The sequence below is a fragment of the Felis catus genome, chromosome B2 (assembly GCF_018350175.1).
Source record: "Felis catus isolate Fca126 chromosome B2, F.catus_Fca126_mat1.0, whole genome shotgun sequence".
Classification (NCBI taxonomy): domain Eukaryota; kingdom Metazoa; phylum Chordata; class Mammalia; order Carnivora; family Felidae; genus Felis; species Felis catus.
In genome coordinates this window covers 102,265,001-102,287,412 of record NC_058372.1, presented here as the reverse complement: position 1 = coordinate 102,287,412, position 22,412 = coordinate 102,265,001, and the positions used below count along the sequence as shown (strand labels likewise).

General features: G+C 39.0%; 1 long non-coding RNA gene across 4 annotated transcripts in view; it reads left to right on the top strand.

Annotated features, from left to right (window-relative positions):
* LOC109499850 overlaps nt 1-22,412 on the top strand; it is a 68,031-nt gene that overhangs the window by 2,243 nt on the left and 43,376 nt on the right. For 2 of the 4 annotated variants that reach the window (XR_006598191.1, XR_006598192.1), the window contains exons 2-4: nt 6,040-6,127; nt 9,733-9,856; nt 15,531-15,617. This is a non-coding gene — a long non-coding RNA (uncharacterized LOC109499850). Of the gene's footprint in view, nt 1-6,039; nt 6,128-9,732; nt 9,857-15,530; nt 15,783-22,412 lie in introns of those variants that run through there. The other 2 variants (XR_002742416.2, XR_002742415.2) reach the window with 2 other exon arrangements.

Below are 22,412 nucleotides of genomic sequence, written 5' to 3'. Positions count from 1 at the left end.
GTCAGTATAGAGCCTGCTTAGGATCCTCTGTCATGTCTCTCTCTGCCCCTCCCCTGCTCTCTCTCAAAAATAAATGAACATTTTTTTAATATAAAAAAAAAAAAAAGCAGTGACATGTAAGTGGAAACCTGAGGGAAAGTAGGCATTACTTAGGTAAAGAGTTGGAGAGTTTTGTTCAGATGGACAAAATAGCAAAGCTCCTGATGAGGGAAGGGTTCAAATGGTTTGGGAGGAAGCTCAAGTGATTAGTTTGGACATATTTTGACATGCTCGTAAAACATCTTAGTGGAAAAATTAAATGTGCAGATATAAGAATCTGGAGCTCAAAGACTGGTTTGGAATATAAATATATATAGATTTGTGGCCATTCCATATATAAATATTTTCTGAAGTCAAGTCTGAGAACATGCGAAAGGCAAGAGATTTCAGAATCACACCCTGAGTAACTTCTTTAAGAGGCTGGGTAGAGATTAGCCAGTTATATCTCAAAAGAGCTAAAAAAAAAAAAAAAGAATTTGATAGTATAACATAAAATAAAATAATAAAACAATGAATAGAAAAAAAAAAGAGAGAGATTGGGTAGAAAAAGAGCCTAGCTGGCAAAGAAGACTGCGAAGGAACCCCCAAGGAGTAGACAGAAAACCAGGAAAATGTGGTGTCAGGAAAAATCAACGGAGATTGTGTTTCAAAGAGTAGTGGTTAGTTTTGTAAAATACTGGTGAGAAGTCAAATAAAATAAAGACTGAAAAGTTTCCATTGGATGTTGCTGGCTTTAGAACAGGATTCTGTATACAGAATACAGAAGTTATGAGTAACAGGCCCCAGAGAAGCTTTTACAGTGTGTTGAGAATGGGATCCCGATTCAGTGTTGAAGAGTAAATGGTAGGTGAAGAAGATGACAGCGTAAATGGCCCTTTCTTTATGAAATTCGACGGGGTAGAGTGTGGAGAGACAGGGTAGTAGCTAGAAAGTGATGGTATACTGCTTTCTTGTTTTGGGTTGTGTTGTCTTGAATGGAAGATATTAGAGCAAAGTTGACTGCTCCGGAAATTAAGGCAGTAGACCTTTCTACTATAGGTAGATATATGCAAGATATAAGCGAGAAAAGGAGTAATGAATGGGATGAGGTTCCCTAAGAATACAGGAGGGGATGGAGATATAGGGCACATGCTGAGAAACTGGCTTTTGAGAGACCCTGTTCCTTTCCTTAAAAAGGGAAAGAAGAGGATGGCTACAGATTTACTAGAAGGAAAAACGGGAGAATTCCCTTCTGAGGGTTTCCGTTTGTCCTTGGAGTCATTAGCTAAGAGTGAGGGAGAGTTGGAGTTTAATTGTGTTCCAGAAGGTGTGGAATGATGATTGGGAAACATAGGATTGAGATTTGGGGGCACAGTTAGATTTCAGAGCAATCATGAGTGCCCATTTGAGGTTGATAAATCCTACTGATGCCTCATCAGCATATCAAGCTTTCTCATGTGATGATTTAACTGGACGATAGTGTCCATTACAATCCTCTTTAAAATCACCAGCCATTCACTTTCTCAACCTGTGCCCAAATTGTGTTGCACCCGTACAGTCAATAGCTGCACAGAAGTAAAATATGGATTAAAATGACTCAGAGCTCATAATGCTCCATTACGGTTAATCCTATATGATTTCATGCAGATGTGTGTAAACTTAAAGAGAAAGGGAAGAGAATTTACTGTGTGCCAGGCACTGCACTGTGTGAGCCTATGCTAGGCTTGTGTTTCACTCTAACTACAAACCCCATGGACTCATATTGTTCTCTCCATTTTACAGATTTGGAAATTGATGCTCAGCAAGTTTGAAAAGTGAAATACCGCTAGTGTGTTAGCCATTGTCTATTGAGGGGTGTCTGATTTTAGGACTCTCATAAGGTCTCAATTGGTTGTAACATTGCAGTGGGACCAAATATTTTTGTATGTAGTAGGAGTTTTATTAATTTTTTTCCTTGGTACCGAATACTGAAACTTTCTTTAACTTTAGGCTTTGTTTTAGTGCTCCTTATTAACTGTCCAATACCACTCAAATAGAAAGATTCTTGCATAGTCAGGAAACATCAGTGTCACTGGTTATCTGATCTGGAGACTCAAGGACCTGTACAATAGGAATGAAGTTTCTGGAATGTTGAATGCCTTCCAGATACATAGGTGATTACGACAAAACCACTGTAAGTGTGAGTATATTTTTAGTCACTGCTCTTCAGGCCTCTCAGTTCAATTAGCATAAGATTTTATATTTGAAAAGGTTACCAAAGGGTGGGATACATTCTAGATTATAGAAGGGTAAACAAAAAGCAGGAAAAATTAAAATTTTAAAGGAAAAGTTTTTTCCAGAAATTCTCAGTCAAAGCTTTTCTACAGTAGCATTTCCTAGAATTTGTAATATTTACTCTCCAGGGGTAGGCCGAAAACTTTCCATATCAGCTCATGAAACAACAGAGTTGGGAGAGGGAGATAATTACCATCTCCTCTTTGTTTCCAAAGGTAACAGACAACTAACAGAGAGCAATCAAAGTTTACATTAAAAAGATCAGGTTCCTAGTCTTACCGAATTACCTAATTAATTGGCCGACCAGAAGTGACAGTATAAAATTCATATGGAAAAAAGTTGACTTTTCAGCAGTGATAGCGTAGGAACCACGCAAAGCATAATTTTTCATTGTTATTTGAAAGCCATAAATACTTTCTGATATTAAAAAGTAGATTAACTTCCTGCCTAGAATGAGGTACTTGAACTGTGTGTTTCTTGAAATTAAAGTATAGAGTTATATCAAACATTTATTTTTATTCCAGACGATAATGTCGTGTTTTTTTTTTTTTTAAAGGGTACGTTTAACCTTTTTAAATCACTTGTTGCAATCTGTAAATGGACAAGTTTTTATTAAGCTGCTGCTAAACCAGACCTGTTAGGTCTGCTTCAGTTGGATGGATCTTTCAAGTATGTTCAGCACACTGTTAGGCTTTCGGATGGGCTGACTGAGAAGGTCACTGACACTCGTTTGCTCAACAGATAGTTATTAAGTATCTACTTCATACCGGGCACTGCGTAGTGCTTTGCCTACTCTGCCTTATTGAATCCCCAAGGTAATCTTACAAGGTAGAAACCATTATTTCCATTGTATTCCAAACCAAGTCCTCTAGGCGTTACATAACAGGCTGGAGTTTTGCTGCTCATAAGTGGTCTGGGCTGGGTTCTGTATCCAGCTCTTGGTAGTTCCAAAGCCTGTGACACTGTTTCCCTGGATACCATGCTGCCTTAGAGAGAATAAGAATTTTATGGGACGTTTCCAGTTCTCTTGGAGGCTACAAAAATGCCCGAGACACTAAAAATTAACCAAAGAATATGAAACTTTATTTATGCATCCCGAGAGAAGTATCTAGGGCCACATCCATAAAATGAGAATTTGCATTTAAAGAAACACACACGGGGCGCCTGGGTGGCGCAGTCGGTTAAGCGTCCGACTTCAGCCAGGTCACGATCTCGCGGTCCGTGAGTTCGAGCCCCGCGTCGGGCTCTGGGCTGATGGCTCAGAGCCTGGAGCCTGTTTCCGATTCTGTGTCTCCCTCTCTCTCTGCCCCTCCCCCGTTCATGCTCTGTCTCTCTCTGTCCCAAAAATAAATAAAAAACGTTGAAAAAAAAATAAAATAAAATAAAGGAACACACACACACACACACACACACACACACACACACACAGAATCTCAGGTCAGATTCTTGACCCTGGAAACATACTTGGTAACTTTATCCAGAATACAGTCACCACAAATTAGATTGTGTGTAATTGAATAAAAACATGGTTAGGTTGCACCCAGAATTTACCTCTACCTTCCCTAGGGACAAAAGTGTGTGTGCTGCTTAAGGGAGTGAAGTCACTTGGAATGTAGGTAAAAGAGTGTGTCGAACTACAGAGAGGAAGTTACAGTTGGGAAGGAAATCCACATGAGACGTGTGGCTGGGACATGAGATTAGAGGTGAGAGGGTACAGACAGACCTTCACAGTGCCGCTCTGGGAAGATGGTAAGGGTGCCTGGGAAGGAAGCGAATCTCAGCAGGAAATGGAGGGGTGATGACAATGAGGCATTCTTCCATTAAGGACACAGTTGGAATTTGATTTACATTTTGGTTGTAGGTGTAAATTTTTAAAGTTAAAGCAGTTTTGCATATATTACTTCATTTAATACCTACAGTAAATTCAAATACCAATTAAGTTAATCCCCTCTTATAAGAGAGTTACATAATTTGCTTGAAGTCCTATCTATAACTGCCCAGATCAGCCAGTGCCTGTGGTCTGCAGGGACGGGTCGACTTTCTCACTGCCCCATCCTGCTGTCTCTGCCCTCGGGGGGGCATATGCCTTCTACTCCTATCCCACTTTGATATTTAATAAAAAAGATAGTCACGGCATGTTTGTAATCGATTTTGAGTTTTATTCTCATTGCTTCACATACTGCTTCTATGCCGATGAGACTACAGTCAGCATTTCCTGTCCTAACGGCTAACGCAAATCCCGGATCTTCATTTTCTGCTGCCTCCTTACTGAGCTGGGCATTGCCTTGTGTATATTTCTTACCCCCGCCTCCAATTGAGGTTATCATTTTCCCATCCAAATTAGCATCACGTTCTGAAAGAATTTCATTAGGTTTCTTGGAGGCATTTTTGAATCATTCCTCTCCCACATTTTCCAGGCAAAGAACAGAACCAGATATAAGACCTCAGAAGGGTTTCAGTATGGCTAAACACTCTACTACCAATTAGAAATAAAAACTAAAACAGGGGCGCCTGGGTGGCTTAGTTGGGTCAGCGTCTGACTTTGGCTCAGGTCATGATCTCGCAGTCCGTGAGTTCAAGCCCTGCGTCAGGCTCTGGGCTGACAGCTGAGAGCCTGGATCCTGCTTCAGATTCTGTGTCTCCCTCTCTCTCTGCCCCTCTCCCGCTCATGCTCTTTCTCACTCTCAAAAATGAATAAATGTTAAAAAAAATTAAAAAAAAAAGAAATAAAAACTAAAACAAAAAATTACCTAACAAACTAAAAGCTTGACATTTTTGCTTGTTTGGGCAACCTGTAAACCTGTCTTTCCCCAGCCACCATCTTTCTTTCCCATCTTTTTAAACACGTGATCCTTGTGTTGCCTTTTCTCCCACTCAAATTACCATTGATTTGACTTTGCAAAATATAAAAATAGTTAAATAGCAAAGAGAGGACTGGAATTCTCACTCTATGATTTACTGTAGCCCAGAACACCTCATGGATCATTCTTGTCAAGGTATGTTGCTTTTTTTTCTTTCAAACATCTCTGGTATTTTCTCCCTTCTCAGTTTCAAACTAAAATCAAAGCTCAAGGTTCTTGATTCTTTTGTCTGAATTACCTCGTAGATAGTCTCTGCCTGCTCGAGGGCCTTCTATGCCACAGTCATCTCCCCTGTAACTCCCTTGATCAAAAATCAGCAAGATTCTGTCCATATAATCTCTTTTTAAAAATTTTTTAATGTTTATTTATTTTTGAGAGACACAGAAAGATAGAATGTGAGTGGGGAAGGGGCAGGGAGAGAGGGAGACACAGAATCCAAAGCAGGCTCCAGGCTCCGAGCTGTCAGCACAGAGCCCGACTTGGGGCTGGAACTCACAGACCGGGAGATCATGACCTGAGCCTAAGTGGGATGCTTAACCAACTGAGACACCCAGGCGCCCCATGTCCCTATAATCTCTAGGCAGAGGCTAGTTTGGGTCACTGAGTAGCAATATATTAAACTGTCCCTTACAATTGTTTTATCTGCCTCCTGGCAAAGAACTAGTAATTACAAGATCTTAGTATAGCCCCATTTAATGTACTTTATAGAGAGAAGATTGAAGAACTTAAGGATACTTCATAATTTCAGACAATTTAAGAAACGAGTTCTCTACCAGCTTCTTTCCTTAGGCGTTAAAAAGGAGCAGGTCTCAAGGGGAGTGTGAACTGATCTCCCTTTCTGCTGAGGAGAGAATCGTAATTTTGAACTTTCTATGTCCTTTTCCAGGTTTGTGCATTTGACTCAGCTACAGCAGTAGTTGCACCGGGAGGGGCAAAATGTCACCCAAGAGGTAGAGAAGAAAAAATAGCAATTGGTAAGTAATAGACATTTCCTCCCGATTGTGTAGATAAGACAGGTTTTTTCTTCTTGATCAAAATATTTTTTCTTTTTTTTTTTTAATTTTTTTAACGTTTATTTATTTTTGAGACAGGGAGAGACAGCATGAACGGGGGAGGGGCAGAGAGAGAGGGAGACACAGAATCTGAAACAGGCTCCAGGCTCTGAGCTGTCAGCACAGAGCCCGACGCGGGGCTCGAACCCACATACCGCGAGATCGTGACCTGAGCCAAAGTCGGATGCCCAACCGACTGAGCCACCCAGGCACCCCTCAAAATATTTTTTCATGTTCTCAGCATTTCATTTTCTCATACTAACACTTTTTTTTGGCTGGGCCTCTTGTTTTTTTCCCACTGTACTTTAAATGTCCTAAGTATTTCTAGTGAGTTTAAACTATACACTGTCCATTAATTGACTAAAGCAGATAGTGATTTTCTCTACATTTGTTTTATATTCTTTTCACCAGATACAAAAAATATCTGTGACTTTTGAAGTTACAAAATCTGTATTATTATCATTGTGATGTTTTGAGAGTACCCCATAATAAGCAAACAAAGAACTGTTATATTGTAGATATTGTCATTACTTTATTTTTTGATGTTTATTTATTTTTGAGGGAGAGAGAGACAGACTGTGAGTAGGGGAGGGGCAGAGAGACAGGGAGACACAGAATTCAAAGCAGGCTCCAGGCTCTGAGCTGTCAGCCCAGAGCCTGACGCAGGGCTTAAACTCAGGAGCTGGGAAATCCGACCTGAGCTGAAGTTGGATGCTCAACTGACTGAGCCACCCAGGCACCCCTTTTTAAAAAAATTTTTTTAATGTAGACATTGTCACTACTCTTTAAAAAATAATTTGATTTTCAATTTGTCTTTTTATTGACACAATCAAAATACTCATTCAATTTAGTAAGGGAAAACAGTAAAAACTTGACACAATATAAGCAAATATCTGCCTATATTGTTTTTTCCATATTTTTTCATTTAATTCTTATGTAAGAACTTATTAAGCCCTTAATTAGTCGTCAGGACTATTTCATGAAACATATTAAAATGTAGTTAATGTCACTGTATGGTTATGTATTATATTGCATATTATATATACACATATATGTTATATAAGATACTGTTTATATAGTACATTATATATTATAATATATAATATAATTATGAGTGTATGGTTATGCATAAACAGGATAAAATATGAAGTTAAGAATATTGATTTCCAGGGGCACCTGGGTGGCTCAGTGGGTTGAGCGTCCAACTTCGACTCAGGTCATGATCTTGCGGTCCATGCATCTGAGCCTCGCGTCAGGCTCTGTGCTGACAGCTCAGAACCTGGAGCCTGCTTCGGGTTCTGTCTCCCTCTTTCTCTCCCCTCCCCCGCTCACACTCTGTCTGTCTGTCTGTCTGTCTCTCTCTCAAAAATAAATAAACATTGAAAAAAATTTTTTAAATATTGATTTCCATTGTCATTATATTAGCACTTATAGGAACAAGCAGTTCACTTTATCACTTTATCAGAAGCCATCAGACCAATGCCAATCTTCAAATCAGTCTGGGGAAAATTTCTCTTTGGGGTGGACCTTATAAGCCACATGAGAAATTAACTCTGTCTTAATACTTCATAATTATACTATATGATGATGATTTTTATTACTATACTCTATCACCCACTTTGATCACTGACTTCAATAACACTAACACCTTCTAGGTACATTAAACATTTCAGTATTCAATTAAGTTTCAAAATATAGGTTTATTCACCGTGCCTTTGGCTGTTTCTAAAATTACTACTTGTCCTTAGAGAATTTACCACTCCCAGCATGAAACAGCTGTGGTGTAGTAGGACTACAGGATTTGAGGACAAGAGTTCAATCTCAGGTTCTGTTGGTAGCTATGTTGTGACCTTCCACAGTTGACTCAGTTTCCTGAACCCAGGTTTCCTCCTTTGTAAGACGTGGATCAAAATTCCTCTCTTAAAGAGTTGTTAAGATAATGTATTATCATCATCGTTGTTTTAAGGTGTGCTTTGTAAGAAGTTTTCTGTTGAGATTTGAACAAAAATAGGAGAGACAATGAATATTCTGAGGTAACGCATGTAACAGAGGTGGCACCTAGTAAGTAAGCTCTCAATAAATACTGGGTTTTCTTTTCATCTTGGAAAAAGGGGATTTGGTAAAAAAAAAAAACAAACCCTGAATAGATGTGGAAGTAAAATAAATAATCAAAGCATCTATCAGCAGAACAGTTATTAAGTACTTATTTGTAAAGTAAGGATTTGCAGTGAACCCGCCATTTCTCAACCTCTCCCTTGGGCAGAATTCCCAAGGGAGAGTTCCCAGAATTCCCAAAGGGAGAAGCTGACAGGAGACTGCAGAAGGCCCTAGAAGGCCTGTAGTAGAATGGGCGACTCCATGTGAGTAGTTGTCTTTTTCTTCCAGCCAGCCAACGGCTCTCATGAAGCAAGTGGGATTATATTTCTTAATTAATGTCAATTTTAATTAATGTGTAGACTTCTACATGATTAAGCAAATGCCATATCCCCACATTTTGCTTTCCTTCTATCTTTTCTTAATCTATGCTTCTCCTTAAATATCCTACAAACCAGAGTTGTTTAGTATAAGTGGTTGTTTTGTCCTCTCTCCTTGGACATCTCATCCGGTCTTCGTTGGGAAAGCCAGCAGAGAGAGTCAGGGTAAAGGACAATTAGAAAAATATGCACCATTAGACTTTTTTAAATTTTTTTTTTTTTAACATTTATTTATTTTTGAGACAGAGAGAGACAGAGCATGAACGGGGGAGGGGCAGAGAGAGGGAGACACAGAATCGGAAACAGGCTCCAGGCTCCGAGCCATCAGCCCAGAGCCTAACGCGGGGCTCGAACTCCCGGACCGCGAGATCGTGACCTGGCTGAAGTTGGCCGCTTAACCGACTGCGCCACCCAGGCGCCCCACCATTAGACTTTTTTAAATCCCACCCTCCTCATAGAAGTCCAGAAAGAATAATGAGCTCTCTTCAGGTTCTCTGTCTCGCTCCTTTTTTTTTTTTTTTTTTTTTTCCCTGAGAGCCAATTAAAAATCTTGTTAGCAGCAATCTGTTAACTTTATTTGTACCCTGGATTTCTTTGGGCAATATTTTGTTATCCTTATGCAAATTTTATTTTTGCATGTTTTTTTCTTCCAATCTTGAGAAAAAAAATATTAAATAAAGAGATAATTTTCAACAATTGTAATCCTCAGAGTGATTATGACTGTCATCATGATTACAAAATGTGAAATGTGTGAATATGGCCGGAGGCAGGGCTCTGTCTAGTGGAGCAGTTAAGAGTTCTGGAATCAAATACACTTAGCTTTGGGTCCAAGCTCTGTGAGGTCAGCGTTGATATCATTTCAATGATGGGAGAGATACCGAGGCCGGGGAAGGTGAAGCAATTTTCCCTAGAGTGCCCTGCAAATACGTAGCAAAAAGTGATCTCAGAGGCCTGGTAACTGGGTTTAAACATTCCCTTTCCCTTACAGAGCAACAACCTTGGAATTCGTAGAAGATTGGATGTCAGTTTCAAATCTTGTTCCCTGTATTGCAGAGGCACCAGTGTCACGTGATTCAGGGTTGATGTCCAGCCCAGAGCATGGCTGTCCCGAAGGTGTCATAGCAGTAGTGGCCCTCTGGAGCTGTTGTTTCCTTTAGGAAGAAATACAGCCTTTTAGGTGAGGCCTGTACTCAGTATTATATGTTTCAGTATTAGAAGTTAAGCTTCTGTATTAGTTTAACCTTATAAAAACTAGAGCTATTCACATAAATATGAAAAATAAGGAAAAGAAATGAATGTGTCACAAAAGAAAACTCTAGACTTTGTAACTGCAGGTTTAATATATGACCAAGTAGCTCTGCATAAGGTGGGAGCTATGGTAATAAAAATACTACACTTGGTAATTCCTATTTTTCCATAAACATTTTTTTAAATATGAAATTTATTGTCAAATTGGTTTCCATACAACACCCAGCGCTCATCCCAACAGGTGCCCTCTTCAATGCCCATCACGCACCCTCCCCTCCCTCCCACCCCCCATCAACCCTCAGTTTATTCTCAGTTTTTAAGAGTCTCTTACGGTTTGGCTCCCTCCCTCTCTAACTTTTTTCTCCCTTCCCCTCCCCCATGGTCTTCTGTTAAGTTTCACAGGATCCACATAAGAGTGAAAACATATGGTATCTGTCTTTCTCTGTATGACTTATGTCACTTAGCATAACATCCATAAAAATTTTTAATGAGAAAAGGTATACCTGCTTGCTACAATTTTTAACAAGCAAAAGAATATAAATATTCCCTTTCATTATTCCTTCTTTTAGAAATTCCTCTACCTTCTGTTAGCTGGTCGTGCTGTATCTTTCTGAGCTTTTTTTTCCTGTTCATTTTCATGCTCACACACAGATACGTACATGAGTTTTACAAGTACCGTGAATGAAATTATTCTGTATAGTCTTTGTATTCTATTTTGTGGCTTCTTTTTAAAACTTCGTATCTTGAAGAATTCCCCTAAGAGTACAAATAGAAAAACCTCATTTTTTTTTTTTTTTAAAGAGAGAGAGAGCAAGGGAGTGGGTGGAGGGGGAGAGAAAGAGAGAGAGAGAGAATCTTACGCAGGCTCTGTGCTCAGTGCAGAGCCCCACCTAGGGGTAGATCCCATGACCCCGGGATCATGACCTGAGCCAAAATCAAGAGTAGATGCTCAACCAACTGAGCCACCCAGGCGGCCCAAGAAAAAACCTCATTCTTCTTAGCCACCACATCACGTTTCAGAGTTCATGTAGAACTTTTAAAATGTATTCAGTAATTCTTCCTACGGATGAATATGTAAGCTGTTTTAAATTTTTCTCTATTATATTATTAATACTCATATATACATTTGTCCAGATGTGTAGGTATTTTTGCAGGATGGATTGTCAAAGTAATATTGTTTCATCAAAGGTTATGATTTGTTATCAGAATCTATAGCATATTGATGATGTTGCTGAATTGACCTACAAAAACGTGATTGTTTATAGTCAGGTGAGCAGTGATGAAAATACCTGGTTCCCCATTTCCTTGTGAAAGCTGTATAATATCGGTTGTTTGGTGTTTTGTAATTTGATGGGAAATAACTAGTAAGATCAGTATTGTTTCACATTTTTTATCATTTTTTTTCTTTTCCTCATTCTTACTCTTTTACCTAATTATATCAGACTGTCTTTTTATTTTTGAAGGAGCTTTATACTCTTTACATATTATAGCAATTTACCCCCTTTCTGTTTATTTATTTTTAGATATATATAGAGAGAGCACATGTATGCAGTTGGGAGAAGGGCAGAGAGAGAATCCGAAGCAGACTCCGTACTGTGAGCGCAGAGCCTGATAACAGGGCTCGAACTCACGAACCCTGGAGATCATGGCCTGAGCTGAAATCAAGCATGGGATGGTTAACTCACTGAGCCACCCAGGTGCCCCACCTCCTTACTGTTCTATGTTGCAGATTATTTTCTTCCAGTCTGTCACCTCTTTTAACTTAGTGTGTGGCCTTTTGTTGTGCATAAAAGTTTAGTTTCTGTCTGTTGTTTTCCTTATGGCTTCTGGGTCTTCTGTCTTATTTAGGAATGACTTTGCTCCCTTAAAATTGCGTATATATTTTTCTCGTGTTTGTTATATTTTTAAAAATGTTGTGATTATTAATTCAATTGGAACTTATTTTGAAAGGTAGTGTGAGGCAGGGGAGGGACAGAGAGAGAGGGAGACAGAGAATCCCAAGCAGGCTCCACAGTGTCACTGCAAAGCCCGATGTGGGGCTCGATCTCATGAACCTTTGAGATCATGACCTGAGCTGACATCAAGAGTCAGATGCTCAACTGACCGCACCACCCAGGCACCCCTATTTTTTTAATTTGTATAACTTTGTAATGTATTTTGATATCTGGTAGGGATATTTGTTCTTTTGTTTTAAAAAGTCAACTTTCTTAGTCATTTATTCTTCCAAATGAAATTTGGGAACAACCTTTTAATTCCAGAAATATTTTCTCTCTAAATAGTTGATGGGATTATGTGAAGTTATACAAATTGAAAATCAATTTGTGTAAAATTGACATTTTTTATAATATTGACTTTACCCTTCAGGAACATCACATGTCTCTGTTTTCAGGTCTCCTTCACATCCTTAGGTATGGAGTTAGAGATGTCTTCATTATATGTTGTGCAAATTATTCTGAGACAATCTATTGTTTTATCTTTCTCCGATTGTTTTATTTTCTATTTCTTTTTTTACTGAGGTATAACATATTAGTTTCATGTGTACAACATGATGATTCAATATTTGTATACACTACAAAATGATCACCATAATAAGTCTAGTTACCATCTGTCACCATACATGGTAATGAAATTTTTTGTGTGTGTGATGAGGCCGTTTAAGATTTAGTCTCTTAACGCGTTATTAACTATAGCTAGCATGCTGTACATTATAGTCCCTGTTGTTTGTAAATGGGTTACTGTAGGATCGAAGGCCAGAAATAGTAGGTGATTTGCCTAAATTTAACTGGTTAGTAACAGAATAAAGATCAGAAACCAAGACTTCTGATTGTTCCCACTCCCCAAAAATTCAGCTTCTTCCTACAGTCTCCCTCACTCTTGTCGCTGCCTCTGTCTCTTAAAGGTGACTTCAAGTTGAATAATGAATCTGAGTGAAAGAAATATAACATAATTCCATAAGTCTGAATCACAAGAAATTGGAAGAATAGACTCTTATAAGGTTAAAATTTCTCAAATTTAATTCATGTTCAAAGTGAGTAATATGTGTTGATAGAATTTCAGGAGATTTATTTTTTTAATGTTTATTGATTATTCGTTTTTGAGAGACAGAAAGAGCTAGTGGGAGGGGCAGAGAGAGAGAGAGAATCCCAAGCAGGCTCTGCACTGTCCCCGCACAGCCTGACGTGGGGCTCGAACCCACAAACTGTCAGATTGTGACCTGAGCTGAAATCAAGAGTCAACCGAAAGGTGAGCTGCCCCTGAGAAGATTTATTTTTAACCTAATGTTTCTTTAAAGGCTTCCCATAAGTGGGACGCCTGGGTGGCTCCGTTGGTTAAGCATCCAACTTCAGCTCAGGTCTGGTTTGTGGGTTCAAGCCCCGCATTGGGCTCTCTGCTGAAGGCACAGAGCCTGGAGCCTGCTTAAGATTCTGTGCCTCCCTCTCTCTCTACCCCTCCCTCACTCACAGTCTGTCTCTCTCTCAAAAATAAATAAATATTAAAAAAAATTTTTTTCAGTTTTGTATATCCTGTTTATTTTTAAATTAGATACACGATATTCATACTTACGTATTAGCTTATTATCCACACTGATGTCTTTTTTTTTTTTAAATACATCCAAATTAGTTAGCATATAATGAAACAATGATTTCAGGAGTAGATTTCTTGGTGCCCCTTACCCATTTAGCCCATCCCCCCTCCCACAACCCCTCCAGTAACCCTCAGTTTGTTCTCCATATTTATGAGTCTCTTCTGTTTTGTCCCCCTCCCCATTTTTGTATTATTTTTGTTTCCCTTCCCTTATGTTCATCTGTTTCGTCTCTTAAAGTCCTCATATGAGTGAAGTCATATGATTTTTGTCTTTCTCTGACTGACTAATTTCACTTAGCATAATACCCTCCAGTTCCATCCACGTAGTTGTAAATGGCAAGATTTCATTCTTTTTGGTTGCCGAGTAATACTTCATTGTGTGTGTGTGTATGTATATATATATATATATATATATATATATATATATATATATACCACATCTTCTTTATCCATTTATCCATCAATGGACATTTGGGCTCTTTCCATACTTTGGCTATTGTTGATAGTGCTGCTATAAACATGGGGTGCATGTGTCCCTTCCAAACAGCATACCTGTATCTCGTGGGTAAATGCCTAGTAGTGCATTTGCTGGGTCGTAGGGTAATTCTATTTTTAGTTTTTTGAGAAACCTCCATTACTGTTTTCCAGAGTGGCTGCACCAGCTTGCATTCCCATTAAAAAAAAAAAAAACTTTTTTAAGGCTTCCCATAAGTGAAACCTCAACAAATCTTTTTAAACACTAATTTCAAACTTCACCTACAAGTAAAGCTATACGACATCATTCCGTTCATAAAATTGAAAAGCATTATAATTATAATTAAGCTTAACATTTGTCTTTTATTTAGTATGGTTGCAAAGCAGAGTTGTTTGATCACTGTCAACACTTGACAAACTGATGGTAGTTTTAGCAATTATCAGGGCACTGTAAATCCATCATCAAGTACTTTAATGTCAGGGGGAATCTGCAAATTTCAGTAAATATGATATCAGCATTATTTATCAAAACTTAAAGTAAGGGCAGTAAGGGGCGCCTGGGTGGCTAAGTCGGTTGGGCGTCTGACTTCGGCTCAGGTCATGATCTCGTCATCCATGAGTTTGGGCCACGCGTCAGGCTCTGTGCTGACAACTCAGAGCCTGGAGCCTGCATCAGATTCTGTATCCCCCTCTCTCTCTGCCCCTCCCCACTCACGCTGTGTCTCTCTCTGTCTCTCAAAAAATGAATAAATGTTAAACAAAATTAAAAAAAAAAGTAAGATCAGTAACATGGATAGATTCTGGCTTAGTGATGTATCCTAACAATTTCTACAGGTGGCTAGTCAGGAGGGATGCCTGATGCATTGTGTCCCTCAATTATGCAAAGGTCTTTAGACACTTTCTTTCAAGTAAGCAGATATTTATGCTAATTCCATATTGGAAAGAGAAGAACTCTGAAAGATTTAACTGCCTCTCTATCATTTTTCTCTATTTTTAAGTACAGTGCCTCAGGTAAGATGCCACTGATGCCTGTTAGATCACATCAAACGTAAAAATTTAAAAAAATGAAATGCGTAGAATAGCCCATTTAAATGTTGATCCAGTCAAAAGTAGATTTAGTAGATGATAAAAACGTGGCCCGTTCTGAACCCCAAAAAGTTAGGAAAGGCACAGACTGAAAGGACCAAAGATGAGGGGAGCCGGGTTGCATAGAATGGAGGCCAGTTGAAGAAGTAAAGGTCACAACATAAAATAGAGAGGACGTGGTTTGTCTTGCTTCAGGAGGTATCTGAATTTCCAGCACTTGTGGAGATAGTCATCAAAATGCTTGAGAAAGTCTAGGTGCCATATGGAAGCAGTACGTGAGGATGAGGAATCTGACATCCTTGTTTTCAGGGGTTGCTCCTACCTCAGTAATGAGCGAGTTATGAACCTTCCATGACACCTCTTGGGTGTTCAGAAGCCAGGTGGAGCCTCCCACAAGTGAATGGCAGAATGTGGATAAGCCTTGTATTTTAATAAAATCCTTATGTCCTTGTTCACAGGAGTCTCATAGAACTTCTTAGATCCTACTGTTGAAGTCTGTGGCTCCTCTCTGGTGCAATGGATCCTGGGAAGATGTGGCACAGAAGGTAATCCAGTACATTAAGTATGGTTCTTGTACTTTGTTTTGTTGTCCTTCATCCGGTTCCTCTTGACAGAAAACATATTTAAAACAATTTTTTAAAACTTATGTATTTCTTTTGAGAGAGAGCATGAGTGTGGTGGGGGCAAAGAGAGAGGGAGAGAATGCCAAGCAGGCTCCTTGCTGACACAGCACAGAGCCCAACTTGGGGCTTGAACTCTTGGACTGTGAGACCATGACCCAAGCCCAAGTCAAGAGTAAGATGCTTAACTGACTGAATCACCCAGGTGCCCCCAATGCGTATTGTTTTAAAAAATGAAATGTTCTTATTTTAAAGATGAAAACATTTAAAATAATTACACGTAAACTTCAGTATCTCTGTCCCTTGTTCTCGTGGCTGTGCACACGAACCCGTAAGCTCAGTCAGGTAAGCCTCCACTCTTTCAGGTAGCAACTACACCTTAAGTGAGAGTACTGGGGATCTGGTGCGCAGATGGGCTGGGAATGGCTGTCTCAGGATATCCATGTACCAGCTTTTTACTGGGGAATTGATGCTTTTTTGGCTGACCCATATCTTCCTTACTAAAGAAGATTTGGAAGGGAGCTTTGCATCATGTAGCTTGCCTGGTTGGCAATTTTGGTGTTTTCTTAGCCAAGAAGCAAGGGGTTCATCAAACCAAGTTTGAACCTTCAGCTCCACTTGGAGAATCGTGGTGGTTGGTGTAAGAATCAGCAAAGTCTTAGAAGTTCCCTGTCATGCAAGGCAAATTATAATTTGGTGCATAACTGAAATGTGAGTATTTTTTGAGTTGTTTGGTATCCTGGGCACAGAGTTCCCGATCTTCCGTGGCCGGCATCATGTGTGTTTTTTGTGTTTGTGTTATAATTACACGTGACATTTCATCTTCTTCTCACTAGGTGTGTTTCATCCTTTATTTGAATAGGTAAGCCAAGATACAAATCTAGTCTTGAGCCAGATAAATTCGGGTGACACAAAAATTAAGTGATTATTGGGGCGCCTGGGTGGCGCAGTCGGTTAAGCATCCGACTTCAGCCAGGTCACGATCTCGCAGTCCGTGAGTTCGAGCCCCGCGTCGGGCTCTGGGCTGATGGCTCAAAGCCTGGAGCCTGTTTCCGATTCTGTGTCTCCCTCTCTCTCTGCCCCTCCCCCGTTCATGCTCTGTCTCTCTCTGTCCCAAAAATAAATAAAAACGTTAAAAAAAAAATTTAAAAAAATTAAGTGATTATTGAGAAGGAAGCATTTCATTACCCTCTTACCGTGTTTTTATATCCAGTAGAACACCAGTTGGAGATTACAAGGATCTCAAATATGATGGAAGGTACTAAAACCCTGAGTCTTCTTTAAATATTACCAGTGAATAGAAGTGGATATTCATTAATCAATTAACACATATTTATTGAATGCCTCTGAGTTTAAAGAGTTTGAGGTACTGCTGTGAGACTCTGTAGTGATCTCAATAGCACTTCCTAGAAACTCAAATGGGGGGGTGGCATTCGTATTCAGCCAGATTCAGGTGTAGTTACAGGGGGACCGTTCCTTAGAGAGAGTCAGATAACCTCTCCCAGCCTGCTCTTGACCATTGGCCCCACATAACTAAGACACTGACTTCCTGTTACACTCACGGAAAATGGAAGGGTGAGGTTCTCATGAACTTTTAAGTCAAAGTGCTGTTGTTGAAACTCATGCAGTGCGATATAACAGTGTATGGTCAACCTAAAATAAAGAAGTAGTATTCTTTACTTCTGTGAGTTTAAGAAAAAACTGTAAGTTAAGTATGAGCCTGTGTGGTGAGAACTGCCCTGTGGTCTTTTAATTCTTTTATGCCCTTTCCAGACCCAGTATTGCCCTGGTTAAATCGGCCTAGGGTAACATCCTGTGTTGAGTTTTTTTCCAGGGCACAATTCTCTGTATTAAGGGTCAGCAACAGGGTCACCTTGGTGGCTCAGTTGGTTAAGTGTCCAGCTCTTGGTTTTTGGCCTCAGGTCATGATCTCAGTTTGTGGGCTTGAGCCCCATGTCAGACTCTGCACTGACAGTATGGAGCCTGCTTGGGATTCTCTCTCTCTCTCTCCCTCTCTCTCTCTCTGCCCCTTTCCTTCTGGCTTTCTCTGTCTCTCTCTCAAAATAAATAAATTTTTAAAAATTAAAAAAAAAAGAGCAACATTTTTATGGAAGGGGCCAGATACTTTAGATTTTGCAGATCTATTAGTTTCCTAGGCTGCCATAATAAAATACCACAAAAAACTGAAATTTGTTTCTTTTGGTGGTTCATATCAACAGATATTTACTCTCTTAGAGTTTTGGAGGCTCTGAACAAGAAACCATTCCATGTCTCCTTTCAAGCCTCTGATGGTTGCTGGCAATCCTTGGTGTTCCTGAACTAGTAGATGCCTCGTTTCAATCTCAGCCTCTATCTCCACATAAATTCCTTCCTTCTGTGTATCTGTGTACCTTCCTGTTTTTATAAGGACACTAGCCATTGAATCTAGGGCCTACCCTAACCCAACATGACCTCATCTTAATATCATCTATAAAGACCCTATTTCCAAATAAGTTCACATTCTGAGGTTCTGGGTGGATGTGAATTTTTGGGAGATATTATTCCACCATTCCAGAGGGCCATATGGTTACTGTTGGAATGACTCAACCCTGTTGTAGCATATAAGCAGCAATAAACAATACATCAATGAATCAGTGGGCTGTGTTCCAATAAAATTTTATTTATGGACACAGAAATGTGAATTATATGTGATTTTCACATGTCATGAAACATTGTTCTTCTTCTGATTTTTATCCAGAAATGTAAAAATTATTCTTAGTTTGTGGATCATAGAAACAGTTAAGAGATGGGACAGGGAACAGCCAGATTTGACCCACGGGTCATAGTTGGCCAACATCTGATAGATAGTGTCGGTGGGCAGACAGAGGTAACTATCGGGTAATTTTCCTTCCTTCTGCTCATAAACCAAAGAGCCAAATTTGTGGAAAACCTGTTTGTGATTTGCATCAAGCAATTTTTGTTAGATAGCTTCATGTTTCAGCAGAGGGAAAACCAGACTGATCGGTAATGATGCTTGTTTGGCAGCATCATTCCTGATACGCTTGCCAAAATTTTGGAGAGGATTTTGTTGTCAAGATTAAGAGGTGATGCAGGCTTAAATGAAGAACATGACCTGGACTCCTTATGCTGAAGGATTAGAACATTTCCCTCATGGGCTCGTAGTATTCCCTGTGCCAAATGTTGGAGTATACTTCGGAGGTGATTTTAAATTAAAGGCATTTTATGACTCAATACTACATGGCATCCTTTGAGATGTTGTCAATCCCTAGATACCCATTCAAGGCCAGATATTAGATAATACTCTGCACATCTGCATTATCTTCTAATGCTAAGAGTTCCCAAGTCATCTAGAGGCAAAGTAAACCTGAACTTTCTGATTTATCGTGTGTATTCTTTTTCATCAGATGTATATGATACACTTTTTTAAACTCATTGTTAAAGACTGTGATTATATATATGCCTTTTCAAATTGCAAAACCGATGCATGATCTTTATAGGAAATTTGAATAATGCCAAAATGAGTAATATAAAGAGTGAAAGTTTCCTATAATCCCAATTCCCAGAGATAATTTCTGAGATCTTGGTATTTATTTTTCCAAAAATTTCCACCCCATGTAATTGCGAAAACAAATGAAAAAGTACACTGAACAGATAGTTTCCATGTTTTAAGGAGATGGAGGGAAAAAGCTCATGAACGTAAAGAGCAAAACGTACGACTAGGTATACAGATAGTCCCCAACTAACAACGATTCGACTTCTGACTTTTTGTCTTTATGATGGCACAAAAGTAGTATGCATTCAGTAGAAACTGTACTTTGGCAGGGCTCTTGGGTGGCTCAGTCGGGGAAGCATCTGACTTCGGCTCAGGTCATGATATCGCGGTTCATGACTTCGAGCCCTGTGTTGAGTATATGGAACCTTATGTAGAAGTTGCTGACAGCTCAGAGCCTGGAGCCTGCTTCTGATTCTGTTTCTCCCGCTCTCTCTACCCTCCCCCACTCATGCTCTCTGTCTCTCCCTCTCTCTCTTTCAAAAATAAATAAATGTTAAAAAAAAGGTAGAAACTGTACTTCGAAGTTTGAATTTTTATCTTTTCTGAGGCTAACATTATTCATATATATATATATATATATATATATATATATATATAAAACAATTATATTATACCAGGCAGTGGCAACCAGCCACAACTCCCAGGCAGCCATGCGATCATGAGGATAAACAACTGACACACTTATAACCACTCTGTACCAGTACAGACCTTCTGTTTTTTGCTCTCAGTACAGTATTCAATAGAATATACGCGATATTCAACAGTTGTTATAAAGCAGGCTTTGTGTTAGATGATTTTGCCCAACTGTAGGCTAATACAAGTGTTCTGAGCGTGTTTAAGATAGGCTAAACTATGATGTTCAGTAGGTTAGGTGTATTAAATGCATTTTCTTTCTTTCTTCTTCTTTTTTTTTTTTTTTTTTTTTTTTAAAAAAAGCAGGCTTCATGCCCAGTGCAGAGCCCAATACGGGGCTTGAATGCATGACCCTGAAATCGAGACCTGAGATGAGGTCAAGAGTCTGACATTTAACTGACTGAGACATCCGGGTGCCCCTGAATTTTCAACTAAAGATATTTTCAATTTACGATGGGCTTATCAGGAGGTAACCCCCTTGTGAGTAGAGGAAGATATGTAAATATCTAATTATGCATTGAACTCATAGTATGCTGATAACAGGGTATGAAAAAGTCATATTTCCTGATCTTAAGGTATATATCTTTTGTTTTTGTTTTCATTCCAATAAGCAGAGAACGACCCACCCTAAGTAATGACATACATATATATATATATATATATATATATATATATATATATATATCGCAAAATCTTGTTATTCAGAAACTCGCTAGGCCTTGGGTTTGGCAATGAACCTTTTCTCTCTGCTACAAAGAAATTCTAAACAGCTATCCCTCCACCTTCTTCGAGGACATCAATATTTTAGTGAGGTTTTACATCAACACATTTTAGTAGAGGTTTTATCTACTGGGAATTGAGATAACTTGTGACCTTCAGTTTGATCTAGGTAGGAGTTGATTGCCAGGGTCTGAAGTGGATTTCAGTAATAACTAGTGTGGTATATGTGCTTAGTAGCCCAGAACAGAATGGCCGAATTATCACCATTCTTCGATGACATGGAATCTATGTACAAAAGTGGATAGATAATCCTCCACTTGCACACAAGAGTGGATAATCTTAACACTTACAGTATGCCTGCAAGTTGCCAACATCCTCTATTACTAGTGTCTTAGGGAACAGTATGGGCTTTGGAACCAGACAGACCTGGGCACAAGTCCTAAATTTACCCTCACAATGTGTGGAGCCATAAGTTACTTTAACTCTGAATTTTCTTATCTGCAAAACAGGAATAAATAGTACCCACTTTGTACAGGTGTCATAAAGATTAGTGTTAATGTGCGTGTGAAGCACTGAGCCGGTGTCTCACATTTAGAAGGAGCTCAAAAAATGTTATTTCTTTTTTATTGTTACTATTGGAGAGATCTTTAGATGATCCAATCCAACTCTCTTATTTAACAGGAAGAAATTGGATTCAGAAGGTTTATTGCTCTTAGGTTCCTTGGGTAGGTAGCGGCAGGCCAGGAAGGGTAATTCTTCCCCCATCTTTTCATTCACTGAATTCATTCATTCATTTACTCATTCTTTATCCATCATTTATTATGCAGCCATTAAATTCCAGTTGTTGTGCTGAAACCTGAGAATATAAAGGAGAATAAAATGCAGACTGTCTTGAGAAACTTACAGTCTAATGGAAAACAAATGCATAAATAGATAAATTATTGTTCAGTTTGTTAGATGCTATAAGGAAGTTATTTTATACATATTTGTTAAAAATGGTCTGAATAGTGGCCTGACTTAACTGTGGGGAAACATTAAGGCTTCATAGGGCAGCATGATATTTGAATCTAGCCCTGAAGCACGTGTTGAAGATTTGAAAAGCAGCTAAGTGTGTGTATGTGTTTCAGTATGTGCTTGGGAGGGCAATGGTGGTTGCAGGTGGTGGAAAAAACAGCCTGTGCACAAGTTATGATGGTGTTAAAGAGTGTGGCATATTCAGGGCAGCTTGGATAGTTCAATGTGGTTTGGGTAGTGGGAAGAGGTGAGACCAGAGGATGCCACACAAAAGTGTCTGTAATGTAGCACCTCTTTTTCTACTGAAATGCAGTCAGGCATTTTGTGGTAGCCAGAGTCCTAATGAAAGTTAAGTGTACATAAGGGGATAAATGAGTTTTTGTGATAAAACTCATTGGGATGTTTTGGGATAAAACGTGGTCCACCTTCAAATTAACAGGGCCACGATCGAACAAAGAAATTCTGTGTAAGGGTTGACTTACAGATAGTAGGCACTGAATAAGTATTCGTTAAACATTTTTATACAGTGGTCCAGTTACTTTAAATTTACTTTTGATACAAAAATCTAGGACAATATAATAATTTACCCAATTCTGTTAAGTACAATAAAACTTTATTGACTTGTATTACAGTTCATATAATTATGTGCTTTATCTATTGTATTATGGTTATTAATTGACCTTTACAATCTGATTAATATAATTTGCTCATTTTTGTGGGATTTAATCCAGATAAAATTTCTTTTGATGGTCGCTAATTTGGCAAGGGGAATAGTCTGTACTGTCATAACTATATGTCCT